We start from the raw sequence: 18,858 nt of genomic DNA on the forward strand, positions 1-18,858 counted from the left end.
GTCCATTACATGAAATCCAAATAAAAATCAATTTAAATTGCAGGTTGTAATGCAACAAAATAGGAAAAACGCCAAGGGGGATGAATAATTTTGCAATATACTATATACTAAATAATATATGTGTGAAATTTGTTTTGATTTAAAATGGACCCTTTTCATGCACCTGTCTCAAAAACAGGGGCAGCGTGAAAAATACATGTAATCTATGCACTTAAATAGCGAATGGAGGACGCTTTTCCTGTGGTTCATTTTCATGCCAGCCAGGTAGGCTATACTCCTGTTGTGTAAGATAAACAATATGCTTAAATAAATATAGTAGGCCTAGCCTATAGAAAGCTGATGGGCTCCTCCTCTTTTTAGTAGAGGCCATCACTCTGTTTTCTCGCGCAATTGCATAGCCTATTGAAATGTTGCACAACATGAGCTCATGAAGTCTTTGATTAGAATTTCGAACACATTGCATTGATGTCAGAGTGATTAGAGGGACAATAGAGTGCTGAGTACCAGGCAGTTAGCAAGTTTGGTAGGTTACTAATGACCATCAGCAGCATGACTAAACGGTCACGTGGAATTTGACTGCCTTCATGACTCGTGACCGCCGGTGTGGCGGTAATATGGTCACCACAACAGCCCTAGTCCTAGCTGTTAAAAGCTAACTGTGTCACGGAGTCCATGCAAAAAAAAGTTCGCTATTATTGCCTTGGAATTGTAAACATTGTGAATTTGTGTGCAGGGCTACCTTGCAAAAAGAGGCCTTGGTCTCAATAGGATTCCCTGTTTAAATACATTTAAAAAATGAAAAACAAATAAGAAATAATAACATACAGTATAATCAAAGATGTTTATAACTGACCCAAGATAGGCCACAGCATGTCGTTTCCAATGGTAGCAAATAAATAATCTCTCTGTACTTTGCTCCATTCATCTTTCCCTCGATCCTGACTAGTCTCCCAGTCCCTGCCGCTGAAAAGCATCCCCACAGCACGATGCTGCCACCACCATGCTTCACGTAGGGATGGTGCCAGGTTTCCTCCAGACGTGACACTTGGCATTCAGGCCAAAGAGTTCAATCTTGGTTTCATCAGACCAGAGAATCTTGTTTCTTATGGTCTGAGTCTTTAGGTGCCTTTTGGCAAACTCCAAGCGGGCTGTCATGTAACTTCTACTGAGGAGTGGCTTCCGTCTACCATAAAGGCCTGATTGGTGGAGTGCTGCAGAGATGGTTGTCCTTCTGGAAGGTTCTCCCATCTCCACAGAGGAACTCTGGAGCTCTGTCAGAGTGACCATTGGGTTCTTGGTCACCCCCATGACCAAGGCCCTTCTCCCCTGATTGCTCAGTTTGGCCGGGTGGCCAGCTCTAGGAAGAGTCTTGGTGGTTCCAAACTTCTTCCATTTAAGAATGATGGAGGCCACTGTGTTCTTGGGGACATTCAATGCTGCAGACATTTTTTGGTATCCTTCCCCAGATCTGTGCCTCAACACAATCCTGTCTCAGAGCTCTATTGATAATTCCTTTGACCTCATGGCTTGGTTTTTGCTCTGACATGCACTGTTAACTGTGGGACCTTATATAGACAGGTGTGTGCCTTTCCAAATCAATTGAATTTACCACAGTTGTAGAAACATCAAGGATGATCAATGGAAACAGGATGCAGCTGAGCTCAATTTCGAGTCTCATTGCAAAGGGTCTGAATACTCATGTAAATAAGGTATCTGTTTTATTTTTTTATACATTTGCAAACATTTCAATAAACCTGTTTTCACTTTGTCATTATGGGGTATTGTGTGTAGATTGATCAGTAAAAAAAATTATAGAAAAAGATCACCCAAAAAAATCTATTTTAGAATAAGGAAGTAACGTAACAAAATGTGGAAAATGGAAGATGCCTGAATACTTTCAGAATGCACTGTAGCTAATGTTGCATCTGAAGACAGGGTTGATCCCTGCTTGTACACTCAGTGTATATGTAAACAGACAATAAATGTCTCCATTTTTGTTTTCTTAGAATGTGTCGAGTGGTATTATATACTGAATGATATATTATCAGTACTTGTTGCATTTACAACTTGTCTAAGTCCTATCATCAACTGTAGATATCGCTGTGGATTGACTGCATTGTTTGATTGGAATGTTTGCATATTGGCAGTTAATTAGAAAAATAATGGAATCTTTCCTCTTAAACTGGCTGGCTAGCTAGCTAAAAAAAATACAGTGCAGATTCATTCTTTAAATTCATTATTTTAAACAATATCTTATCACAGCACTGGCAAACCATGGTTGACCAACTCCCTGACTAAAATGGCTGACCTTTATCCCATCATAAGAAGGTTAATGTCCATTCTAGTATTCTAATTCCTAATTCTATGGTAGTCTTATTGTCTTTATAAGCACATCGATAGACTACACTCAAGCTGGGCAATGTGTATGCGATGTCCACATGTAGCCTATACCTGTAGGGATATTGAATATCATATCATATTAATATATAATTAGTTCTGGGATTTGTATTCCGGGAAAGCTCTAACAGCGGACAAAACTAGACAGTTATAGAATACTGTGTTGTAGGACAGCTAAGTTGACTGAAGACTGCAGGAATTCAACTCGCAGTAGTTGACATCGTTTCCAAGGTAACATGTTTTACAGTTGAAGTCGGAGGTATACATACACCTTGGCATTTAAACTCAGTTTTTCAAAATTCCTGACATTTAATCGTAGTAAAAATTCCCTGTTTTAGGTCAGTTAGGATCACCACTTTATTTTAAGAATGTGAAATGTCAGAATAATAGTAGAGAGAATTATTTATTTCAGCTTTTATTTATTTCATCACATTCCCAGTGGGTCAGAAGTTTACATAGACTAAATTAGTATTTGGTAGCATTGCCTTGAAATACTTGGGTCAAACATTTCGGGTAGCCTTCCACAAGCTTCCCACAATAAGTTGGGTGAATTTTGGGCCATTCCTCCTGACAGAGTAGGTGTAACTGAGTCAGGTTTGTAGGCCTCCTTGCTTGCACACGCTTTTTCAGTTCTGCCCACACTTTTTCTATAGATTGAGGTCAGGGCTTTGTGATGGCCACTCCAATACCTTGACTTTGTTGTCCTTAAGCCATTTTGCCACAACTTTGGAAGTATGCTTGAGGTCATTGTCCATTTGGAAGACCCATTTGCGACCAAGATTTAACTTCCTGACTGATGTCTTGAGATGTTGCTTCAATATATCCACATAATTTTCCTTCCTCATGATGCCATCTATTTTCTGAAGTGCACCAGTCCCTCCTGCAGCAAAGCACCCCCACAGCATGATGCTGTCACCCCCGTGCTTCACGGTTGGGATGGTGTTCTTCGGCTTGCAAGCAACCCCCTTTTTCCTCCAAACATAATGATGGTCATTATGGCCAAACAGTTCTATTTTTGTTTCATCAGACCAGAGGACATGTCTCCAAAAAGTACAATCTTTGTCCCCATGTGCAGTTGCAAACCGTAGTCTGCTTTTTTATGGCAGTTTTGGAGCAGTGGCTTCTTCCTTGCTGAGCGGCCTTTCAGGTTATGTCAATATACTTTTGTACCTGTTTCCTCCAGCATCTTCACAAGGTCCTTTGCTGTTGTTCTGGGATTGATTTGCACTTTTCGCACCAAAGTACATTCATCTCTAGGAGACAGAACGCGTCTCCTTTCTGAGCGGTATGACGGCTGCGTGGTCCCATGGTGTTTATACTTGCGTACTACTGTTTGTACAGATGAACGTGGTACCTTCAGGCATTTGGAAATTGCTCCCAAGGATGAACCAGACTTTTGGAGGTCTACAATATTTTTCTGAGGTCTTTTTCTTTTGATTTTCCCATGATGTCAAGCAAAGAGAGTTTGAAGGTAGGCCTTGAAATATATCCACAGGTACACCTCCAATTGACTCTAATGATGTCAATCAGAAGCTTCTAAAGCCATGACATCATTTTCTGGAATTTTCCAAGCTGTTTAAAGGCACAGTCAACTTAGTGTATGTAAACTTCTGACCCACTGGAATTGTGATACAGTGAATTATAAGTGAAATAATTACTTGTGTCATGCACAAAGTAGATGTCCTAACCGACTTGCCAAAACGATAGTTTGATAACAAGAAATTTGTGGAGTGGTTGAAAAACAAGTTTTAATGACCCCTAACCTAAGTGTATGTAAACTTCCGACTTCAACTGTACATGACTGATGAAACTTTGAAACTAACTTGCAAGCTACTTTCGTGGCAAAGCATTGTAGAACAAGTGTCTCATGAAACACATTCCAGACACTGGTTCTTGCGATTTTGGCATAATTGTGATTTGACAGAAAAATATAAGCTAGATAGGCTGCAGCTACACTATATATACAAAAGTATGTGGACACCCCTTCAAATTAGTGGATTCGGCTATTTCAGCCACAACCGTTGCCGACAGGTGTATAACATTGAGCACACAGCCATGCAATCTCCATAGACAAACACTGGCAGTAGAATGGCCTTACTGAAGAGCTCAGTAACTTTCAACGTGGCACCGTCATAGGATGCCACCTTTCCAACAAGTCAGTTCGTCAAATGTATGCCCTGCTGAAGCTGCCCCGGTCAACTGTAAGCGCTGTTATTGTGAAGTGAAAACGTCTAGGAGCAACAATGGCTCAGCCACGAAGTGGTAGGCCACACAAACTCACAGAACGGCACCGCTGAGTGCTGAAACGCGTAGTGTGTAGAAATCGTCTGTCCTCAGTTGCAACACTCACTACCGAGTTACAAATTGCCTCTGGAAGCAACGTCAACACAATAACAGTTCGTCGGGAGCTTCATGAAATGGGTTTCCATGGCCGAGGAGCCGCACATAAGCCCAAGGTCACCATGCGCAATGCCAAGTTGAGTGGTGTAAATCTCGCCGCCATTGGACTCTGGAGCAGTGGAAATGCATTCTCTGCAGTGAGGAATCACGCTTCACCATCTGGCAATCCAACGGACGAATCTGGGTTTGGAGGATGCCATGAGAACGCTACCTGCCCCAATGCATAGTGCCAACTGTAAAGTTTGGTGGAGGAGGAATAATGGTCTGGGGCTGTTTTTCATGGTTCGGGCTAGGCCCCTTAGTTCCAGTGAAGGGAAATCTTAACGCTACAGCATACAATGACATTCTAGACGATTCTGTGCTTCCAACTTTGAGGCAACAGTTTGGGGAAGGCCCTTTCCTGTTTCAGCATGACAATGCCCCCGTGCACAAAGCGAGGTCCGTACAGAAATGGTTTGTCGAAATCGGTGTGAAAGAACTTGACTGGCCTGCACAGAGCCCTGACCTCAACCCCATCGAACACCTTTGGGATTAATTGGAACGCAGACTGCGAGCCAGGCCTAATCGCCCAACATCCATGCCCGACCCCACTAATGCTTGTGGCTGAATGGAAGCAAGTCCCAGCAGCAATGTTCCAACATATAGTGGAAAGCCTTCCCAGAAGAGTGGGGGCTGTTATACCAGCAAATGGGGGACCAACTCAATAATGCCCATGATTTTAGAATGAGATGTTCGATGAGCAGGTGTCCACATACTTTTGGTCATGTCGTGTATATCCCCCAAGCTATGCTAGCTAGCTGCTCTCAGCTTAGCTAAACACAAGGTCAGCGCCAAAGATTATCTATTCGCCTCTTCCTCTCTGCTTAAGCCTAACTGAATTAGCTGACCATCTTGAGATGGCAAGTCAGTCAGGAGAGGAGGAGTCCAACTTCAAAACTTCTCTCCATGCAAAGCTAGCTTAGCTTACCTTGCTGTCACTACTGGGTTTCCACTAGCTTCTATAGTATTATATACTGAACAAAAATATAAACGCAACGTGTAAAATGTTGGTCCCATGTTTCATGAGCTGAAAAAAAAGATACCAGACATTTTCCATATGCACAAAAAGCTTATTTCTCTCAAATTTTGTGCAGCATTTTTTTTTACATCCCTGTTAGTGAGCATTTGATCATTTGTCAAGATAATCCATCCACCTGACAGGTGTGGCATATCAAGAAGCTGATTAAACAGCATAATCATTACACAGATGCACCTTATGCTGGGGACAATAAAAGGCCACTCTAAAATATGCAGTTTTGTCACACAACACAATGCCACAGATGTCTCAAGTTTCTAGGGTATTATGCAATTGTCACGCTGACTGCAGGAATGTCTACCAGAGCTGTTGCCAGATATTTAATGTTCATTTCCCTACCATAAGCAGCCTCCAACGTTGTTTTAGAGAATTTGGCAGTATGTCCAACCGGCCTCACAACCGCAGACAACGTGTAACCACACCAGCCCAAGACCGCCACATCCGGCTTCTTCAACCGAGGGATCGTCTGAGAGGGGCAAAAACTCATTCTGATTGGCTGGGCCTGGCTCCCCAATGGGTTGGCCTGGTTCCCAAGTGGGGTGGCCTAGGCCCCACCCATGGCTGCGACCCTGCCCAGTCATGTGAAATACACTGCTCAAAAAAATTAAGGGAACACTTAAACAACACAATGTAACTCCAAGTCAATCACACTTCTGTGAAATCAAACTGTCCACTTAGGAAGCAACACTGATTGACAATAAATTTCACATGCTGTTGTGCAAATGGAATAGACAACAGGTGGAAATTATAGGCAATTAGCAAGACACCCCCAATAAAGGACTGGTTTTGCAGGTGGTGACCACAGACCACTTCTCAGTTCCTATGCTTCCTGGCTGATGTTTTGGTCACTTTTGAATGCTGGCGGTGCTTTCACTCTAGTGGTAGCATGAGACGGAGTCTACAACCCACACAAGTGGCTCAGGTAGTGCAGCTCATCCAGGATGGCACATAAATGCGAGCTGTGGCAAGAAGGTTTGCTGTGTCTGTCAGCGTAGTGTCCAGAGCATGGAGGCGCTACCAGGAGACAGGCCAGTACATCAGGAGACGTGGAGGAGGCCGTAGGAGGGCAACAACCCAGCAGCAGGACTGCTACCTCCGCCTTTGTGCAAGGAGGAGCAGGAGGAGCCCTGCAAAATGCCAGAGCCCTGCAAAATGACCTCCAGCAGGCCACAAATGTGCATGCGTCTGCTCAAACGGTCAGAAACAGACTCCATGAGGGTGGTATGAGGGCCCGACGTCCACAGGTGGGGGTTGTGCTTACAGCCCAACACCGTACAGGATGTTTGGCATTTGCCAGAGAACACCAATATTGCCAATTCGCCACTGGCGCCCTGTGCTCTTCACAGATGAAAGCAGGTTCACACTGAGCACATGTGACAGACGTGACAGAGTCTGGAGACGCTGTGGAGAACGTTCTGCTGCCTGCAACATCCTCCAGCATGACCGGTTTGGCGGTGGGTCAGTCATGGTGTGGGGTGGCATTTCTTTGGGGGGCCGCACAGCCCTCCATGTGCTCGCCAGAGGTAGCCTGACTGCCATTAGGTACCGAGATGAGATCCTCAGACCCCTTGTGAGACCATATGCTGGTGCGGTTGGCCCTGGGTTCCTCCTAATGCAAGACAATGCTAGACCTCATGTGGCTGGAGTGTGTCAGCAGTTCCTGCAAGAGGAAGGCATTGATGCTATGGACTGGCCTGCCCGTTCCCCAGACCTGAATCCAATTGAGCACATCTGGGACATCATGTCTCGCTCCATCCACCAACGCCACGTTGCACCACAGACTGTCCAGGAGTTGGCGGATGCTTTAGTCCAGGTCTGGGAGGAGATCCCTCAGGAGACCATCCGCCACCTCATCAGGAGCATGCCCAGGCGTTGTAGGGAGGTCATACAGGCACGTGGAGGCCACACACACTACTGAGCCTCATTTTGATTTGTTTTAAGGACATTACATCAAAGTTGGATCAGCCTGTAGTGTGGTTTTCCACTTTAATTTTGAGGGTGACTCCAAATCCAGACCTCCATGGGTTGATACATTTGATTTCCATTGATCATTTTTGTGTGATTTTGTTGTCAGCACATTCAACTATGTAAAGAAAAAAGTATTTAATAAGATTATTTCATTCATTCAGATCTAGGATGTGTTATTTTAGTGTTCCCTTTATTTCTTTGAGCAGTGTATATAGCGCCTAATTTATTTATTTCAATTGACTGACTTCGTCTCGGGCCTAACAACACCTGTGTAAATATATCCTCCAAACACCGGCTTCTCTGGCATTATCACTTAAATATGAACTGTAACTCAGAAAAATCTTTGAAATTGTTGTATGTTGCGTTTATGTTTTTGTTCAGTATATATTGGGTCCGTGGTTGCCATGGCGCTGTAAGGTCGCCTAGACAGAGAGCTCTGTAAATATTGTACAGAATTCGGTTATTTTTTGTGTGTATTTTGTTGCATTTTATTTTGGTGGGGTTTGACTGCTTTGGGGGTTGATCACTTACATCTCGTGGCCTTGACTCTCAGTTGCAGAATTGGGACGAAAAGTATATATTCTTGGCTAGCTAGCAGGCTGTTTGGATTCAAATAATGCCTCCCCGTTTTTATTGTTTCATCTATCGGGAAGATTTACAACAAGTACTGCATGCTGTGTCTAGAGATGGCAGAAGAGGCTCGGGGACTGTTCTTAACCACTGCCAAGATGTGGTAGCTTTTCAGCAACTGTGACATCACCCAGGTGGGTGCTACATGTTTGGCAATGGAGAACCAGTATCTACGGAGGAGCAGGTCCTATGAAGGAACTGACTGTCGGAGAAGCAGATGTGGTGCACTGATGAAGCGCTCCGGGCCTGTTTGTCAGACTGTCTTTGTTTCTCTTTGGCTCAGTACCATCGATGCCCCCTCTGCTGAAGCTACACTGCCTTTCCAATCCAAACTGCCTCAACTCCAAGCCTTTAATCCAAAGCCAAATAGAGACAATCAATCTCTATCTCTACCAGGGTTGTGTTTCAGACAACCTAAAGCGAGACCGATTCAAGACCAAGACCGGAGCAAATCTAGTCTGAGTCAAGACCAAGACCGAAGGGGGACAAGGGGTGCGAGACAGAGTCAAGACCTAGACCAGAAAAATGTGAGTCCAATTCAAGACCATGATTATATTTGGTCAAATCACCACCATAATAAGAGTTCAAAATGTCCAGTATTTCTGTGTTCATATTTCAGAACAACATATGGATTCATTAGACATTCAGAATAGTGAAAAAATGCTTGCTGAGGGAAAATAGAGCCACTCTACAAATTATTACTAACCCAAACACATTGGGGAGCAATAGGCCTTCTACGCCTTCAGACAAGGGCTAAGAATTTATAAAATAATGATTATAATAATAATAATATTATTATTATTATTATTTTCAATTATTTTCTGATTGAATCCCTTCAGTTTTTGTTGGAAAGAAATGGGTTAACACTGAAGAGAAAAAATATCCAATCAGGATTTTTATTTGCTGTCTCTGGGGAGATAAATCTAGCTAGCTAAGTCAACCATTCGCTAGGCCATCAGAACCTAGATAAAGGCAGCTGCCATTCAACTGTATTAGGGCAAAATTTGGGAGTGACAGTGGAATCAACCAATCACATTTTGACTTAATGAGTGGGACCATTTTTACAAAAACGTATAAAAACTTCTGCCTTCTTGAAGGCCAACAGGTCACTGTGCAATAGCGAGCAGTAGTTTTCCCACATTCTAGCTAGCTAGCTTTTGTAGTCTGCTAGTTTGCAGCGACTGCAGCAGGTGTTATCAAAGAGGAGGTTGTTGCTAATTTGTTAGCTTCTCCCTTCTCAAGAATAACTTAACAAGAAGTTAAGTTTCAAATGATCATCATCTGGTGAGTGGAAATGTGTTTTTTATTGCAGCACGCTTGCTGTTGTTAGCCATCTCTTTGAAAATAACTTACAGTGCATTCAGAAAGTATTCAGACCCCTTTATTTTTTCCACATTTCCGTTGAGGTTGGGTGATTGTGGAAGCCAGGTCATCTGATGCAGCACTCCATCACACTCATTCTTGGTCAAATAGCCCTTACACAGCCTGGAAGTGTGTTGGGTCATTGTCCTGTTGAAAAACAAATGATAGTCCCACTAAGTGCAAACCAGATGGGATGATGTATCGTTGCAGAATGCTGTGGTAGCCATCCTGGTTAAGTGTGCCTTGATTTCTAAATAAATCACAGACAACGTCACCTGCAAAGCACCCCCACACCATCGCACCTCCTCCTCCATGCTTTACGGTGGGAACCACACATGCAGAGATCATCCGTTCACCTACTCTGCGTCTCACAAAAATATGGCGGTTGGAACCCAAAATCTCAAATTTGGACTCATCAGACCAAAGGACAGATTTCCACCGGTCTAATGTCCATTGCTCGTGTTTCTTGGCCCAAGCAAGTCTCTTCTTATTATTGGTGTCCTTTAGTAGTGGTTTATTTGCAGCAATTCGACCATGAAGGCCTGATTCACGCAGTCTCCTCTGAACAGTTGATGTTGAGATGTGTCTGTTACTTGAACTCTGTGAAGCATTTATTTTGGCTGCAATCTGAGGTGCAGTTAATTGCCGATTTCTGAGGCTGGTAACTCTAATGAACTTATCCTCTGCAGCAGAGGTAACTCTGGGTCTTCCTTTCCTGTGATAGTCCTCATGAGAGCCAGTTTCATCATAGTGCTTGATGGTTTTTGCGACTGCACTTTAAGAAACTTTCAAAGTTCTTGAAATTTAGCCTCCTCATCCTTCTGCATCTTGCCTGCCAATGCAAAGTTGGCTAGCTTGCTACTTCCAGACACAAATGAGAGAACATCTCACTGACCATTTTACTCGCCGTAGCAGAGCTGGTTAGGCTGTTTACATGTTATCTAGAGCATTTTTGACTAACTATTAATTTTTTGCCTATGTTTACTGACACCGGTCATATTCAGCAGGTGTTGCGCGTTCGTAAATTCATCAGTTGTTCTGCGCTCTGGCACACTCAGATGAGAGTGCTCTGAAATCGGAGTAGATAGCCAGAGTGAATTTGCGAATGCAAGAGATATGCTAACTGTATAACAGTCATTCAAGTTCTTGCTAGCTAACCAAATGACACCTGCATCTCTACCTGTGTATAGCCACCGAAAAATTATATGAGAGGGAAAAAGTCACTCACCCACTCCTCCATTTGATTAGCTGTTCAGGAGTCTTATGGCTTGGGGGTAGAAGCTGATAAGAAGCCTTTTGGACCTAGACTTGGCGCTCCAGTACCCCTTGCCGTGTGGTAGCAGAGAGAACAGTCTGACTAGGGCGGCTGGAGTCTTTGACAATATTTAGGGCCTTCCTCTGACCCCGCCTGGTATAGAGGTCCTGGATGGCAGGAAGCTTGGCCCCAGTGATGTACTGGGCCGTACGCACTACCCTCTGTTGTGCCTTGTGGTCGGAGGACGAGCAATTGCAATACCAGGCAGTGATGCAACCATTCAGGATGCTCTCGATGGTGCAGCTGTAAAACTTTTTGAGGGTCTGAGGACCCATGCCAAATATTTTCAGTCTCCTAAGGAGGAATAGGCTTTGTCGTGCCCTCTTCACGACTCTTCCATTTTTGTCCAGAATATTTAGTCATTAAAACAAACAGTGCATCCCGAATGGAGGCAGCAAACAATGTACCAGGCCAGCTGTGATTTACAACCTGATAGCAATATTTTTTGGACTACCAAGAAATGTATTGGTGAATTATATTAATCATGCATTGAACTGCATCAATCTATTCTGCCAACAATGCCTTAGTGTACATCATGGAACATTGAGTCAAATATAACCTATTTTTAAAACCTCTTATAAAGTTGGTTTTGTTGCATAAACTGGGAATTTTATATTTTTGACTGATATTATGATTGTCTGTTAAAACGCTGTCAGTTCCACTTTAAACTTTAGGTCACCAGTTAATGCGTGTGCTAAAAGTGAAATGTTTTTTGCAATGGGAAGTAATAGTTGTACAGTTCGATCGGGAAATGCTTAATGGTTGCGTTTTTGTATTCTTATGATTGGGACCTACTGGCTTATTATGTCCGAGTTTATGGACTGCTTATCCTTTAACATGATGTTGTGTGTGACTGCTGTCTTTCCATCGGCCCTATGCAGTGGTGCCTGGAGAAGTGTGTGTACTCAAATTCTGCCAAAAAGTTTCCAAACGGCCCGCCCAGCGAAGGAAAGGCACCTGTGAAAAATCCTGTGTTTTCCTACGTTTTTTATGAGTTTTTCTATAGATTTTTAAGATTGTCACTCTCAAAATCAGTTTTTTATAGAAAAAATACAAAAATGTTAAGGTCTAAATCCACAACAATGCTTAAACCACATCAATCTGATTGGGTGGGCCTGTCAGGGCCTGGCTCCCCAGTGGGTGGGCCTCTGTCCACCCAGGCCCATCCATGTCTACGCCCCTGATGTAAACAGCTCATGATGACAATTGCGCATTACAAATAGCCTACTAACCAACACTTCTGATTAACTTTTTTAATACCTGGTTTGCATACCCATTGTTGCCTTATTTAGCATTTACTGTTATATATCCTAAATTGAAACGTCTTTCCTACCCAACCGGCTACCAATGTCATTCTTCTGTGAGCTGCTCCATGCCAAAACCAGTTGAGAGCTGCACACTTGATGCCTGCAGCTGATATTCGGTTGAAACTAGGGTGTGTGCGGCACACATGTGAATATATTTCACGTGCTTTGCGATTGTGTAGGCTACTTTGTGCATGATTTCTCTATTGTACTACATAATTGATCAATCATACACCTCCACTACACTACTTTGATACGCATCAGTAGGGGTTAAGATATTGTGACCATATTTTAGTTTTTTTTAAAGAGGACAGTGGGAGCAGGAGGCAGACGGACACCCGCAGTTGGTGGTAAATACAAATGTGTTCACAACCATGCAACTATGTTATTGAACTTTAATACATAAAGTAATACATCCTTTCCATTCAACTGTTGGCCCTCAACAATAGAATAATAACAAAACAAAAATATTTGAGTTTAGCTTTTAACACCTTTTACATGACACTGTTTCTTTTCATGGCCATAGGTTACAATAAAATAAAATAAACAGTTGTCATAAAAAAATCCACTATTTCAGTCAAAGATAATGTCAGTCCTCCTGATGCTCTCTGGTATACTTTCCCGAAGATCGAATCTTTCCCAACAGTCCTTGATTACCAATCAAGTAGGCATAAAAGTCTTTGCAAGACATATTTTTTAAGTTGTATTGTGTACACAGAAGCCCCTTGAGTGACTCAACAGACAAGTGATTCCTTTCCTTTGTCCACTGGCTTTGCATCAGTGAAAAAACTCTCTCTACATTTGCATTGTGAGAAGGAATAGCAAAGAAAAACTGTGCAATCTTCAGTAGCTCTGAATGAAAATCCATGCTTTTGGACCTTTCAAAATATTTGGTCCACTTCTTGTGTGCTTGCAGATTACTGAACTCTCCATCACTGTTACACCTTTCTGTGAATTTCTTCAGGTTGGTGACCTGATCAAAGCACTTTGCATCATCAATTGGCTCCCCCTTTTCTCCCAGGTGTTTGATACAGGCTTCTATGTCATTCCAGTCAGGTGTCTCACTCAGATCCATCCACATGAAAGAGGAGAACTCCTCCATGGGTGCCATCCATTTCTCCAGATACTCCAGGCATGAACTGTACAGACCCTGTACTTGAGCACTGAAATTGTCACAATTCTTACCAAGTCCATCCTTGTGCTTTTGTGCCAATAGTCCCTTAACTTTAAGGGACATGAAGTTATTGGTCTTGCGTTCAAGAAGCATGGTGTGGACTTTGTTCAAAAGGTTCTTCACTTCCACAATTGAATTGCTCTCCCTTTCCATCTCCTGAATGTGTGAATGAAACACACACGAGTGAGTGCATGTGCCAGAGGTAAATTTCACTGAACATCTTCAAAAAACTTAGAGGGTGTTTTTTCCTGTGACAGAAAAAATGCTTTCAAGGCTGGAAACATCGGTAGCAGCCTCTCAATACCTGGGAATAATGACAGCCATCGCGTCTTGCTGTAAGAAAGGAGACTTCTGTATTCAACATCAACAAATTCACAGTACTCCTTCAGATTCTCTGTGCGCACAGTGTAGATGTGAAAGTATTGACATATTTTGAAGATGATGTTCTCAATATCGACATCTAGTGTGTCTGCCCCGTAATGAACACAATTGTTCAAGATGTGTGCTGGGCAGCCCACACCGATTAAAGACTTGTTCTGCAATGACTTCTTTAAGTTTGCGAAAACATTATTTCCTTCTTCATCACGCCTGATTCTCCCGAACATTGTATTGCAGTTGTCACCTGTAAATGCAATACATTTAGAAAAAATCCCATTATTTTCCAGTGTTTCTTTGATGTATTGCGCGATCGTATCAGCTGTCTCATTTGGAGTGTTTTTAACTTAGACTAATTTACTTTGCACGCCACCATTCTTCCAATCAAAATACTGAATAAGCAGAGGGAATATTTTCACAGCACCGTGATTGCTCCCATCAGTAGAAGCACCACAGTAAGGTATGTCTTCTAGTGCTTTCAGAGCTATGTCGACAGAATGTGGTGCTATCACAGCGTTAACAATTGCCTCGGTCTTAGTACGAGCGCTTGAAAATGTTTGCGCAGTCTTGGAATCAGGGAAAGCCTTTTTTATCAAGGCAGACGTGCAGTCCGTTGATCTGTAGCTATTGTGATGCTTCGTGGTGTGGAATGCAAAAACTCCCTCCGCAGTAGTAACAGCATCTTCTGTTGTACCTGCTCTCACAAAATAGTCAGTTAATTTACCTGACAAACTCTCTCCTTTAGCTGCAATTTTGTGTTTTGCGGAGCTTATGTGGGCTTCTAGGTCGCTAGCACCTTTATTTGACACTGACAAGTACGTGGCAGCTTTGCAGGTCATGCATTCTGCTTCACACGGATCCCGACCAAGACGAAAACACAGGAATTTTCTCTGTAAATCGTCTTGGGCATTTTTACGCTGTTCTGGAGCCATGTGCCACTGTTGACAAGCAAGCTGCTGCTCTGTCTTTTGGCTGTTGCCATGGTGAGGGTAATGATTGAGATGCAGTTTGACCAATGTTTGCTCAGGCCTACATGACCGACCAATGGTGGCGTGTGAGAAGGCGGGACCTAAAGAGAAAGGTCAAAGCAAAGCGAAACCCCCAAAACGCACACAATGAATGGTGACTGTAGAAAGCAAAAGCCGAATCCCGGACATTTTGGGCGATTTAGAAATCCCGGCCGGACTCATTTTTTTAGGTCCAAAAAGAGGACATGTCGGGGAAAAAGAGGACGTATGGTCACCCTAGTTAAGAAGTGATTATAAGCAATGCCCATTGAAAATAAAGTGCGTATACCCTCCACTACATCACTGGCCCTTTGTGTTTTACAAAAAGTGCACTCTACTACATGAGTGCGATGGTATTACGGTTACTGTCCTTTCAGAATCACGAACCTCCTGTCACACACACACATAAGGCCTATAGGTTCCCCACTGCGCAAACATGCCTATAATAGATATAAAGGCGGTTAAGATATTAATGTTTCAAGAAAGGAGTGTACATATTTGGCCTGGCGAAGCGGTTTTATGTGTTGACTGAATGGAAGCTGATAATGAGTTTTTTTAATCCGCTGGTCTCGGGAAGAAATTACTAGTCCTCACTGTCCGAGACCGAGTCAAGACAGAGTACAAATGTATCCAACACCGAGACAAGACAAGTACTACAACACTGAACTCTACCATCTCATTTTACATTTTTGTCATTTAGCAGACGCTCTTATCCAGAGCGACTTACAGTTAGTGAGTGCATACATTATTTTATTTTTCATACTGGCCCCCCGTGGGAATCGAACCCACAACCCTGCGTTGCAAACGCCATGCTCTACCAACTAAGCTACATCCCTGCCGGCCATTCCCTCCCCTACCCTGGACGATGCTGGGCCAATTGTGCGCCGCTCCATGCGTCTCCCGGTCGCGGCCGGCTACGACAGAGCCTGGATACGAACCAGGATCTCTAATGGCACAGCTAGCACTGCGATGCAGTGCCTTAGATCACTGTGCCACTCAGGAGCCTCAAATCTCAATTTAAATGTGCTGTTTGTTTTGCTTGTTATGTGCTTTCAGATTATTTTCTGTAATGAAAAGCACTATACAAGTTAAATAAATTATTATTATTGCCACAAAGTCAGATTCCACAGCCACAAAGTCAAAATTGGCTACAAAAATATGCTTTTTGGTCTTAATTTAAGGTTAGCAGTGTGGTTAAGGTTAGGGTTAAGGTTAGGTTTCAAATCTAATTTTAAGATAATTTGTAGAAATTGGCAGGGTTCATGACTTTGGGTTATAGATGCTAGTGACGACCTGTCACTACATTAATGTTACTGCCCTTGTTTGTTGTTAATGAATGGCAAAGAAACATCCACATCAAACCACACCCCCAACACAACTCTCGTTTGGCTTCAGTCATGGCCGCTAGCATTTCTAATGAGCAAAGCCCCAAAACAAGGCAAAATCAGGAATTTCAGCCCCCCTTTAACTTACACAATGCCAGGCACAAATAATGTTTTGCATGTTTTTATTGATATGTCAAAATGAGGGTTATAAAAGTAGGCAACCAACAAACACAGATGCACAGCAGAACACTGTTGCATGTAGGTAAATGAGTGATATGGCTTGAATCATTTAGAAAAGGAACAAATTGTAACAAAATTATTAAGCCACACTTTGTTCATAAGACATCTTTGAGAAGTCTGATGTAGTTTCATGAAGAGGAATGGATTGGTAAAGAAAGAAAACGCTACAAAACAATCCTGCTGGTTTATCAAAATGTAACGTTAGTGCAGTTTCTCAAAAAACAAAATATCAAGGCCCACAGTACACAATTGCATAATTTGGTCTCACAGTGTGGACAGTAAAGTTCAGGCTGTCAAGCCACTGCTTGGAGCATTATAGCCACTACCTTGTTACAAACAACGAGCCGCCATGGGATTCCAACACCATCTGAAACGCATGCACTAGAGCAGGTGAATGAAGAATCATTATACTACCAGTTAGATGCAGAGAGATACAGTCCCAGGGAGACCAGATCAATGTAATCTAACCTAATTTCTAAACGTAAGCGTTCAAGATTCTGAAAGTCGCAGATCAAGCTAAACAATGCAAATCATGAAAATGTGACAAATCCACAGGCACGGATTTAGAAGAGATCCGTAGGTATTACTGTTCTTAGAGAAACAGACTTTAGGGTTTAAACAGAGCTGAGGAAACATCTGCTCCAAAATACACTGAGTGTACAAAACATAAACATTTCCATGACATACAGGCACACACCTGTCTATATAAGGTCAGAGCAAAAACCAAGCCATGAGGTCGAAGGAATTGTCCATAGAGCTCAGAGACAGGATTGTGTCGAGGCACAGATCTGGGGAAGAGTACCAAAACATTTCTGCAGCTTTAAAAGGTCCTCAAGAGCACAGTGGCCTCCATCATTCTTAAATGGAAAAAGTTTGGAACCACTAAGACTCTTCCTAGAGCTGGCTGCCTGGCCAAACTGAGCAATCGGGGGAGAAGGGCCTTGGTCAAGGAGGTGACCAAGAACCCGATGGTCACTCTGACAGAGCTCCAGAGTTCCTCTGTGGAGATGGGAGAACTTTCCAGAAGGACAACCATCTCTGCAGCACACCACCAATCAGGCCTTTATGGTAGAGTGGCCAGACGGAAGCCACTCCTCAGTAAAAGGCTTAGACAGCCCGCTCAGAGTTTGCCAAAAGGCACCTAAATACTCTCAGACCATGACAAACAAGATTCTCTGGTCTGATGAAACCAAGATTGAACTATTTTGCCTGAATGCCAAGCATCACGTCTGGAGGAAACCTGGCACCATTCCTACGGTGAAGCATGGTGGTGGCAGCATCATGCTGTAGGGATGTTTTTCAGCGGCAGGGACTGGGAGACTAGACAGGGTCGAGGGAAAGATGAATGGAGCAAAGTACAGAAAGATACTTGATGAAAACCTGCTCCAGAGCTCTCAGGACCTCAGACTGGGGCGAAGGTTCTCCTTTCAACAGGACAACGACCCTCGAGTGGCCCAGCCAGATCCCGGACTTGAACCCGATCTAACATCTCTGGAGAGACCTGGATATAGCTGTGCAGCGACACTCCCCATCTAACCTGACAAAGCTTGAGAGGATCTGCAGAGAAGAAAGGGAGAAACTCATTTTTAGGAAGGTGTTCTTAAATGTTTTGTACCCTCAGTGTATATAATAAGGATGTTTTAAGTTCACAACAATGCTTAAACCACATCAGGAGACAATGTTGTAGGTCTGGGAAAAATATAAGACATTTAGATTTTGGAGTGTCATTACCCTTTAATTCAAGTGGCAACTTGTTTAGCAGTGTTTTGTAGCGCACATGTGATGGTAAAGTTTGGTAAACAAATATCCAATGGATTGATGCAAATAAATCAGGCATAAACGACTTTCTAGTTAATGAGAAGGTTTTTGGGAAAGCCTTTCTCCATCTACCAGAAGACGGCTACAGTGGTAGAATATGCGCACTACACACACACACACACACACACACACACAGATGAGACAGGGGCATTCCCGTGTCGTTGCCTCTTCAGAAAGTTGCAGGAAATACGAATCACTGATGTATTCTGTTCATGACTTATTATACAGATTGGAAAATTAATAAAATGTTCTAATGAGTTCATTACATTTAATTGACTTCCTACCAAGTTCAAACCTACTACCCAATGAGGCCTAGTGCACTCCCAATGGACGATGCACAGCTCCGTATTTCAAAGCCATATCAGATATCTCAATTGTAAACGTGTGAAACAGGCACAGCCGCAGGGCAGACACTTTCATTACAGGAATCATGCACTTTACTGTTTGACCAAATCATGGTTTTATGCG

The 18,858-nt window shown here is 43.0% G+C and overlaps 1 long non-coding RNA gene across 2 annotated transcripts in view; it reads right to left on the reverse strand.

Annotated features, from left to right (window-relative positions):
* The window catches only part of LOC311142748, a 49,383-nt gene that overhangs the window by 21,464 nt on the left and 9,061 nt on the right, over window positions 1-18,858 (reverse strand). Inside the window, exon 4 of one of the 2 annotated variants that reach the window (XR_014614377.1) lies at window positions 16,498-18,129. The exons of the other annotated variant lie outside the window; for it this stretch is intronic. This is a non-coding gene — a long non-coding RNA (uncharacterized lncRNA). Of the gene's footprint in view, window positions 1-16,497; window positions 18,130-18,858 lie in introns of those variants that run through there. 2 annotated transcript variants of the gene reach the window in all.

Source organism: Coregonus lavaretus, assembly GCF_964263955.1.
Source record: "Coregonus lavaretus genome assembly, chromosome: 15".
Lineage (NCBI taxonomy): Eukaryota > Metazoa > Chordata > Actinopteri > Salmoniformes > Salmonidae > Coregonus > Coregonus lavaretus.